Here is a 10,557-nt window from a genome sequence, read left to right as displayed (position 1 = left end):
ATTCGTCCTCTCCATTGTTGTGTCTAAGTGATCCTGACAGGTTGATTCACATGGCACAATCACGCCTGACTGCCCCGATTCAGGACGCTTGTCACCGGGGTCCCCCAGCCGTCAGTAAACCTGCCCTCCGTTCACCCGCCGCCCCTCCAAAACACACCCCCACACCCCCTTCATATACACCCCCTCTTACCCTACTGCTAGAAGAACCCAGCGCGGGTGTGGTTGGATGTAACAGGGTGAAAGTTGTGTGCATGTGTGTGTATGAAAGGCACCAGTGAGTTAACAAAACTCAGCCCTGAGGCTTGTTTGTGGTCTGCAGTCCAAAACATAGCCAGGGTGAAAATGCACACACACACACACACACACACACACACACACACACACACACACACACACACACACACACACACACATATGGATAGGCACGCACACTTTCTCTTTGTGTGTGACACCTGTTATGAAATAAATGAGTGTATAGAGCAATGACATCATCTCTTCACAGCTAAATGTTCGGCTGTACTACCACATTTCTCTTTTCCTCTGTAAATGTGAGCAATTCAATTGTTGAACAGGACATGTGGCGGGAAAGTGCACACACACACACAAAAAAAAAATCAAAGGTACAGCTGACAGTGAATGCGTCACGCAGCTTTATTGGACAGTATTGCAACGTTCAGTAAAATTGTCATCACTGATACACACTTTATAACAAAGTCATATAAAACTTTTATTTATATTTGTTTGACACATAATACCTTGTAGTGAAAATGTTAAATCCTGTAACGATTCTCTTGGGAGGAAATCTGCAGTATTTTAAATTACTGTACTCCATCGTTCAACCAAGAATGAACTGTCCAACTGCTAAATGATATTTCCTTAATGCATTGTTGTTTTGTCTGAAAAGATAAAGGTTAGGATAATCTGTTACTGTGAACAAATCCATTAAAAACTAAAACCAACAATGTGTTAGTCCACTTCCCCTGTGGCTTTCAGCTCCCACCTACTCCTTAAAAAAATGGACTTGAATATAATAAATTATGGAAAATACAGTAACTTTGCCATAACATCATTCTAAACCTAACTTTCCTCTAACATTAAACCAAGTCTGCACACTACTTTAGTTACAATATGTCCTCAGCAGAAGGTCGAGTTCGCTCAATGTGACTGTGTAAACAGATTTGTATCCTTGTTACTACACACACACACACACACACACACACACACAGAGGAGTTGCAACTCCTGACAAACCATACATCCATTCTTCTTATGAATAGAGAGTACTGACGTAATCATCTATCTTCGATGGAAATGAACAGGAAGTGGCACAAATGCTGACAAAGGACAACAATTAACCTAAAAACATCTCTGAGTAAGTTTGTGTATACATTCTACGTAATAATAATAATTACGATTATCCTTTAATATTCGCATCCTTTAAGGTGAAGGATTTTTGAACTGTACAGTATAACTATGGATCTGAGGTCTGGGCCTCAGTGCAGGAACAAGGAAGCAACAATGACAGAAACTGCCAATTCATCAGCAGATGAATATCAAAATGACTGCATCTCAGGTATTGCTCCATAAGTGGGTTATCCATATGTCCCCAGTGTCTGCAAAGATATTATACTATCAATGTTGGGAAAGTCTGAGCAAACAGTTATTTGTGTGAGTGTGTGTATGATAAATATACTGAGAGATGCAGACAGCAGCTTTTGAGACACCTGTCCCCCTAAAGATAAGACCAGCAGATACCAGAGAGGGGAAAAGGTGTGTTTCAGTGTTCTTATCTGAGCTGATACATCTTAAAAGTTAGGCGGCATGGCAGGGCACATGTACACGCACGCACGCACGCACGTGCGCGCGCGCACACACACACACACACACACACACACAAACACAAACACACAAAGATTACGCAATATGGGACAGCAACTATCTATGTACTCTATGTATGATTATATCTATCTAGTACCCAAAAATCTACTTGTCCTGTGAGTGCTTGTCCTTTTTGTGCAAGAAAAAAAACCAGACAAACAAAAGATGTAAATCTTTGATCAGTATGTAAAAAAGGCAAGGTGTTCTAAGGCAACCACACAGCAGGGTTTTCCCTTCTTTCTATTTATTTGACGTGGTAATCATTTTCCAAATGATAAAAGCTCAACAACAGCTGGAAAGCACACTCTTTTATTTTAAATACCTTTAACGAATCTAAATTATATCAGGCACTACGGTACTAAGCGAGGTATAGGCAATATATATCAGCACGACGGAAGACATGCCATATGTCATACTTTCTAAAATACTATGATAAAAAAAATGTTGCATCAACGCACATCAGCACATGTGCATTGTCAGCATCAGGACTGATGAACCTGCAATATTCATTGTGAGGAAAGAGAACAGACATAGAACAAATTGTTTGGCAGTCAGAGTTTTTGCTAAATTCTTTTTAATCCCTAGTTCACTGTTGACATATGTGACTGTGATATCATCTGTCCTTTATTTGATGATAAGCTGCTTTTGTCTTTACCAAAAAACAATGTTGCTGTAAATGGCATTGTGCACTATTAGAAACAGGCAACTGAAGTACAATACACACACTGGGCAAGAGGTAAAAAAAAACCACACACACAATAAAGTTTTTTATTCCAGTGTGTTTATTCATGTCTTAAAGTGGAATTAGCTGTATGATACACACCTTGAAAATTGGTTCACACACCCACAAAGACAGACAGACAGACACACACACACACACCCACACACACAAAACCACAGGCTTCATAGTATAGTTATCTGGATACAACATTGGGGTAATGTGACCAAGCCGAGGCGCCTTAGCTCATCAGCAGAATAAGGGGGTGGGGGATTGAGGTGTGTGTGTGTGTATGAGGATGTGGAGAGTGTGGGGTGTGGGATGGGGGTGAGGGGGGGCAGGATTCAGGGTGGTAGGAGCACAGCCGTGCAGAGAGATAAGAAGTTGTGGGATTGTCAAGTCGAGAAGGAAAAAAAGCAGAGAAGACAGATGGATATAAAGACTGTGTGTGTGTGTGTGAGAGTGAGTGTGATGGTGTGTCTGTACCACAACTTCATCTCAGTGATGCCAATACTAGAGGTCACATTTTGAGCGGTACCAACTTGTGAATAACCAACTTATTCATTCTCTTCAAAAATATTTATTGTTGGATGCAGTTACACTTCAGGAGGTTTAATCAATATGACGTTGCTTTCATAAACAGAAAACCAATGTTTATAGTCAACATTAGGGTCAGAAATGATTTCTGTTGCATAAACAGACGGGCACAATTTTTGTACTGGTCATTAGTGGGATGTAACAGTAGTGGAAATACAAAAAAAAAAAAAAAATAGTGAAATAGTAACTGATTTTCATGATGTCATTCACATAATATTTAAATAGTTTTACCAAGAAGTTTTGGTAATGCATGCTTAAAGCCTTTTTATTCTTCAGAACATGAGTTAATAATGTACATCTGTCACATTAAGCCCTTATCCACTCACCATGTACCATCTGCTGGGTGCAGCTCTCTGCCTTTCTTTTTATCAAAGAGGCAGTTAGCAGGGGGTTCCCGATTCCTCCCAGAGTCTTATTCCTGCTATTTGGGAGATGAGAAGTCCAGTAAATGCAGAGAAAAGGTTGGAGGTGAAAGGTTGATGCAGGAGAATGCTCCTCAGAGAAGAGACAGCGTGAAAGAGCGGGCCAGAGCCTGAATGCTGCGCCACTTGACACTGATATCCAAATAAGCAGTGAGGATTAATTGTCCAGGCAACGCATGCGTGTACGCACTGTTGTTACAAATACAAGGCCACGCATTGGTGTAGGGAAGCTAACACACGAGCGCCGTGACTACTGTACATCCTGTGTGTGTGTACGCGCACACAGAGAGAGGCAGAAAAGTGTCACACCTGCCTTTCACGTACATGTACAATGATGCTGTGTGAAACAAAAAGGTGAGAAACAACACAGGAAAAAAAAAAAAAAGTTTCCATACTTTAACACGCATTCTCTCCAAGCGGGCATTCAAACACACGCAAGGTAGATCAGCTGAGCTAAGCAATTTTTTTCTGTGTTGTTCAAACCAGCTTTCTGACTATTTTCACACAGTTTACACCCCTTTACAGACACACATACACACACACACACACACACACACAGTACCTGACATTTCCTTCTCCAGCTTGATTTTACCCCGATGCGTGTTCCTACGTTTGCACAGTGGTCATTGGGGCAGTCAAAGCGAGATTAGAGAGTGTGTGAGGAAATGAGAAGCAGGAGTTATGCAAAAACAATCGCGCGACACAACTTCGTCACACAATCAGCATGTCACTGTGTGAATGAATTTTTTTTTTTTTTTAAAAAATGGGAGACAATTCTTCTACAATAAAAGCAGTTTGGACTGTGGTTAGTAGCATCTGTTAGTGGGAGAAGATTATCGTGAACGAGATAGTGCAAGAAGAACTTATGCAAATATGTTTGGGCACATTATTTTATGTGTGTGTGTGTGTGTGTGTGTGTGTGTGTGTGTGTGTGTGTGTGTGTGTGTGTGTGTGTGTGTGTGTGTGTGTGCATGCACATCATCATCACTAGTGAGAGTACATTCAGTCTAAATGATGTTCTGAGAATCTCTGGGCCCACATCAGATACATGTGCCAAATGTATTAGACACACACACACACACACACACTGTCATAAACAAAGGGTCCTGTGGGAGGAAGTGTAAGGGAGGGAAAGTACCTCATCAAGACAACAACAACAGCAGAGGTACAGGGAGTGACAGCTGCTCACTGAGAGAGACTTGAGGGATCACCTCTGCACCATAACAACAAACACTGCATCGCACAGCAGGGCTGCCTCGACTCTGAGTGACAGGCAGATCCGTCTGATGGACACACCTGATGGATAAAGATGTTAGGAGCTGTTGTGGAGTTGGAGTATCTTTACACAATGCAAATCACTTTCAAAAACATCTCTCACTTGCCTGCTTCTTTCACATCTATTCTCCTTTGTTGTGCTTGGGTTGGGTTTATAAACAGGCCTTTTGTCAGCTTTTACACAGAGGATTGTTCAAGATCCTCTGGTCAAATTGAACAATATTTTTTCATGGAGGGCAAAAGTTATTAGCCTAGCCAAAGCCTGAGTGAACCCACTATCTGCTCCGTCTCCAGTTAACAACAAGTACTCATTTCCTGCATTGGTACAATCTGTAGTCAACTCCTGAGTTCACCTTAGTTCAGCCAGTGGAAACCTGCACTGTTTTTGAAAGTGAGGAAATCAGTATTCTAGCATTTGTAAGTACTGCACTTAGTACAGTACTGCTTTACCACAATACCAAACAACAACACTGGTCTCACGGAGCAGTAAGCATGCACTGATTAAACAGATTGATTACGCAATCATACCTCTCTCTACATCTCTTATTGATATTGTTGTCATATGTATGTGTTGGAAGGTTTGATGTCTGTTCCCTGTGACAAAAGGAAGAAAATACTGCTACAACAATGTATTTGCTAAAACAAGTATTACAAGTATTACAAGTAATACAAGTAGGAGTATTTTTTATGGGCAGTACTCTAGAAAGTGTGGTATTCTTTCTTGTCAGCACCATCAAGATAAACAGACTCATGGTCGAAAATGCCAAATAATCCCAGACTTCATCTCTCTGTCCTGGAATCCCTTTTATTCTAAATGAATTCTACAGACAATGCATAAGACAACCACTATCTGTGACATCCCATTGCTGCTTTGACCTTTAGCACTTTAATTTCTCAGTAAAGAGGCCCTGGCCTTTTGTGAGTATGGTAGGTGAAAAAAAAAAAAAAAAAAGCCTTGCCCGACCCCACCCATCCTGAGCACAAACCACATGCACTCACACTCACAAACACTCTATACACTATCTGACCACAGTGGGTAGGCCTACCTCTCTTGACCACAGTGAACTCCAATCAAACCTGTACCCAGCAAAAACAAAAGTACAGGATCACACTTAAGATGCCCCGTGCTGGACCAGCCCTGCTATTGTAAGACCCTAACGCTATGCTAATTTAGAAGTGACACTCATTTCACTCACAGACAAACTCTGCACAGATGGTAGCATTTATATTGTTGTACTGGGACTTGTGGTATGGTTGTATGAAGAGTCTTACACAGTCATTTAGTCATTTATCAATGTGCAATATTGATAAGTGAAAATTATTTACCTCAGGGGAACTCCCAGCCAGTCACTTTCACGCCCTCACACTTATGCAAACAGGCACACACCTGCTACAAGGGGAAACTACCTCAAAGGACATGGCCTTAGATAAATTTAATATGTAGTAGCCAAAATGGCAGCAATAACTATAAAGAGGAAACCCCCCCCCCAACAGATACATGTAACAGTGACACCACGTAGAGGTATTCAGCCTGTCTTAACTATTCTTAAGTGTTATTGTCTGCCATGTTAGTAACGTGAGTTGTAAAATACAGGTGCACAGCCCTCTGGAAAGATAATTGCAGGGTTTTTCATATGCAAACACACACACACACGCACACACACGCACACACACACACACACACACACACACACACACACACACACACACACACACACACACACACACACACACACACAGAGGCAGACAACCTGGAATCATACCATTTTATCATCTAGAGTGATGTTACAATTTCTCACCTGCAACATAAACCACTCCCAACACCCTAGGTTGTTAGAAAAAAAAAGTATTTCAATTTTTGTATTACTCATAGCATGATGACACTTTGCACATGTTCTCATTTGACTGAATGAATGAATGATACTGAATATTTGTACAATTCAACTTCAATTTGACCACTGGACTATTCAGACAACGTACTAATGTTAGCAGTAGATAGCAGTAACATTTAAAACAGGTTGCGTGTAGGTGGAATGGCTATATGTGTGTGTGTGTGTGTGTGCGATGTGGACTTGGACTGATCTTAAAACTAACCAGGACCTCCAACCAAACACAACAATACCCACAAGTCTTTGTAAAGGATAAGGGGTATTGATTCTGGCTGAATGGATTGTTAATATTATTATTATTATTAGATTTATTCTTACAACTTCATGATACAAGTGTTTCAAACAAATGGACATTTGTGTCCATCTTTAAGAGGCTGCCTAAATATTGTGTAACAGCCTGTGTTTCAGTGCTGAATGCCCCCTCTGAGGGGGCAGACAACAGGCTGTTCCTGCATCAGCCAGAGGCAGACGTTTTCTGGGAGGGCATGGTGAGAATTGCAAAACAGGAAACACAGGGCCTTGATAATGCTTACACATACACACACAGGCACACAGACACACACACACACACACACAAACACACATGCAGAGAACTTGTGCATACAAAAAAAAGTGTGTAGGCTTGTTGCATAGGGCATTTGTAAATGGTTTAGAGTGAAAAAGAGGGTGTGTGTATGTGTCAAAGCAATAGAGACCCTTCTGATGCTCTTCTCAACACATCTCAGTGAGTAAAGGATGTGTGCATGTGTGAGTTGTATTTATGGGTTATGGTACATGTCAAGATGAAGGTGTGACTGATGGCACTGAGGCTAGGTTAGCTAGTTTGCTGTCAGTTGCTCTGCAGGACTAACAGGTACCAAAGAAGTTAGGCCAGGCTAGTTTAAAGACAAACAAACAAACATATATATGTTTGTATATATATCAAGGCAAAGACATCATAGATGGAAGAAAGAAAAAAGTAAGTACTCATTAAGATGGATGCATACTTGCTGCTTTTCTTCATCTCTTCATCTCTGCTTCTCTGTAATACACACAAACACATGTATTTGACACACTGTTTTTTCTATGAATCCTGGACAGGTTTGAGCATGCACCACATCGACTCATGATGACTTCAACACACAAAGTACACACAGATGTTGAACCGGTCAGGCAGCACCTAATGCAGTGTAACACTTCACCAGAAATATGATATGGTTGTGTCATGAGGGAGTTATTGTTGTAGTTATTATAATTGCGACAAAAGATCCTACATCCTTTAATGATACAGTTATGTGGCTACCACTGTGTTTATATGCCTGTTAGAATAAAAACAGTCTAGAATTTAATTTAAAAATAGTTGTTTCTTGCTTGATCACATCTTGAGGGTTAAAGGTCACCTCAAACTGCTTTAAACCCTAGTCATGGTCATCAGTTGCTTCACTCATATAACTGCTGTTATTGAAAAATGTGTTTTACATCTTTCTTATTATCCTTTCTTTTCACGTAACACACAGAAATCTATGTTTTCTGATATGCTTCTCTTTGCCATGTGTCACAGGAGCTTAAAGTTTAATCACCGGTTCTTCCCTTGTTGCAGTGTTTGAGGATAAAAGCTCAACCCGAAGCCCAAACTTCTATCTATTACCACCTTAACAGAACAAACAGAGCATCTGTAGACAGAGCAACAAGATAAGTCAACACTAAAGCCCTTTTTGCTTAGTGTAGGTGTTCTTTGCAAAAATACTTGTTGAGGCTTCTGTCAGATGAGTCTTACAACATTTTTCAAGTTTAATTATTCATTAGATTAATAATAATTAGCTTAATTTCAAACATCAGATAGCATCAATTATCTATATGTTGTACCTGTTTGTTTTGCTGCATATCCATAATTTCAACAATGAATCTGAATGCAATAAAAGGTGACAACAACATGGTCTGTTTTTGGTAAGTCAGAAGGTGAAATTAATCAAAAGGTGAAATTAAGAAGTTCCCTGCAGGAAATGGTCCCTGAGGCAATAGTTATCTGGTTCCTGCTGCTATGTTTCTGTCCTTATCATTATGGAGAGCTTATAGCAGGCTACATGCTGTGGTATGGGGTGTGTGATTGTGTGTGTGTGTGTGTGTGTGTGTAGGGGGGAGAGTTCTGTGGAACAGGATGTAGCTGTGCAAATGGCTAAAAGCTTCTTTTGCTTGTGTTTGCACAAGAGATGAAGCAGCAACAAAAACAGATCCTTCACTCAAGCCTCAGGTCCGCAGTACACCCATGGTGAGGACTTTACCAGAATCTGTCATCTTGTCAGTCCAAAGCAGGAGAAAGTAAAAGCTCAAAATCTCAGTTTGGGATTTACTTTAGCATAATACGGACCTTCGGGCTAACGCAAAAAGAGCTTCATATCTCACAAATATACAACAGAATGGGTAACTTGGCAAACAACACAGTCAAATGCAAAACTATGCAAATAACATGCAAAGGGTGAGCCAGCATGATGATGGAAAATTTCTCCTTGGCTCAGAGACACCTTTCAACTATGTCAGTAAGTACACAAAAGGTAACAAGTCTTAAGGTTTCAGTCATAATGATAAAACAATCCAGTGCTGACTGCTAGTAACTACATTTAATGAAGTACTGTGCTGTACTTAGTATTTGTATTATAGTATTTTGTATTCAGCTGCTTTAACCTTCTATTCCACTACATATCAGCGGTAAACCCTGTACTTTTACCACAAAGCTGCTTTAGTTACGAGTTACTTTTCAGATTTACATAACAAAACAAAGTTTATAAAATACAATGCATTAAAGCGTAAACCAGTGGAGCTCATCCTTTTTGGCTTGTGACCCATTACAATGAAAGCAGTGTCTAGTTAGGGCCCTTGATTCATATGTAAACAACTTGTTTGCAGTTACACCAAAGAGACACTTCCCCTCACATGGTTTAAATGAATACTTATACAAAGCACAATAGGTCAAATATTTTAGTATTTTACAGACAAAGAAAAAGGAAAAGAAAAGGAAAAACACAACAGTAAAGAAATGATCTTGTTCTTGTACTCATTTTGTATTTAAAGTCAGAGGTCAGGGTTAGAAACATTGCTAGAGTACCTATTGGCTGAGCAGGTGATTGAACTCATCCTTCACAGTATGTACATAGATTATGTAGTATTCACAGTAGTTGCAGGGATTAAAGGTCATGTAAACTACTCATGCCCTTATTTCACTCATAGCAGTTCCCCTGAACCTTCCTTAAAAGAGAAGGAAGAGGTGATGAAGTAAAAAAAAAAAACAAAAAAAAAAAACATCCAGATCCAGCTGATAAATGGAAAAGAACAGGTTTGACTGCTGCGACTTTATCCTCCCAACAAAGCCGGCGAGGGATGGATGGAGGTGTTGGGAGGAAGAAAGGAAGAAAAGAGCGTGACGAATAAAAAAGTCATGTCACTGGCAATTCAAGGTAAATGAGTGGGTCACATGAGGTGCACTGGGTGAACCACACCCGCCTTATTTTGTAGAAGTGTGTCTGCATGTGTGTATTCACATGGTGAACAGCAAGTGTGTGTCGAAGCACGCAAGGTGACTCACTCTGACATCTTGATAAAACCACTGGGCATTAAGCACCTGACTCCAGGCTGAACATAACGCAGCAGACAGTTAAGGAGCCCATGCAGTCCAGATGTGGCCAGCTGATTCCTATCTGATGCTTTTTCTCATGAATCTCACACTTAATCCCTCTGAGCATCTTTCTACCTGAAGGTCTCTACATTTCAGGCTGTCAGACTCCCATCCCACCCACCTGCACTCCA

General features: G+C 40.5%; 1 long non-coding RNA gene across 1 annotated transcript; it reads left to right on the top strand.

Moving 5' to 3' along the window:
• Window positions 1-7,372: 7,372 nt before the first annotated feature.
• LOC113137389 (uncharacterized) lies at window positions 7,373-8,105 on the top strand. The gene is made up of 2 exons (XR_003296357.1): window positions 7,373-7,735; window positions 7,858-8,105. It is a non-coding gene; the product is annotated as an uncharacterized LOC113137389 (long non-coding RNA).
• Window positions 8,106-10,557: the final 2,452 nt, after the last annotated feature.

Source organism: Mastacembelus armatus, chromosome 24 (assembly GCF_900324485.2).
Source record: "Mastacembelus armatus chromosome 24, fMasArm1.2, whole genome shotgun sequence".
NCBI classification, from domain to species: Eukaryota; Metazoa; Chordata; class Actinopteri; order Synbranchiformes; family Mastacembelidae; genus Mastacembelus; species Mastacembelus armatus.
The sequence above is the reverse complement of the archived record's forward strand: the minus strand, read 5'-3'. Positions and strand labels throughout refer to the sequence as shown.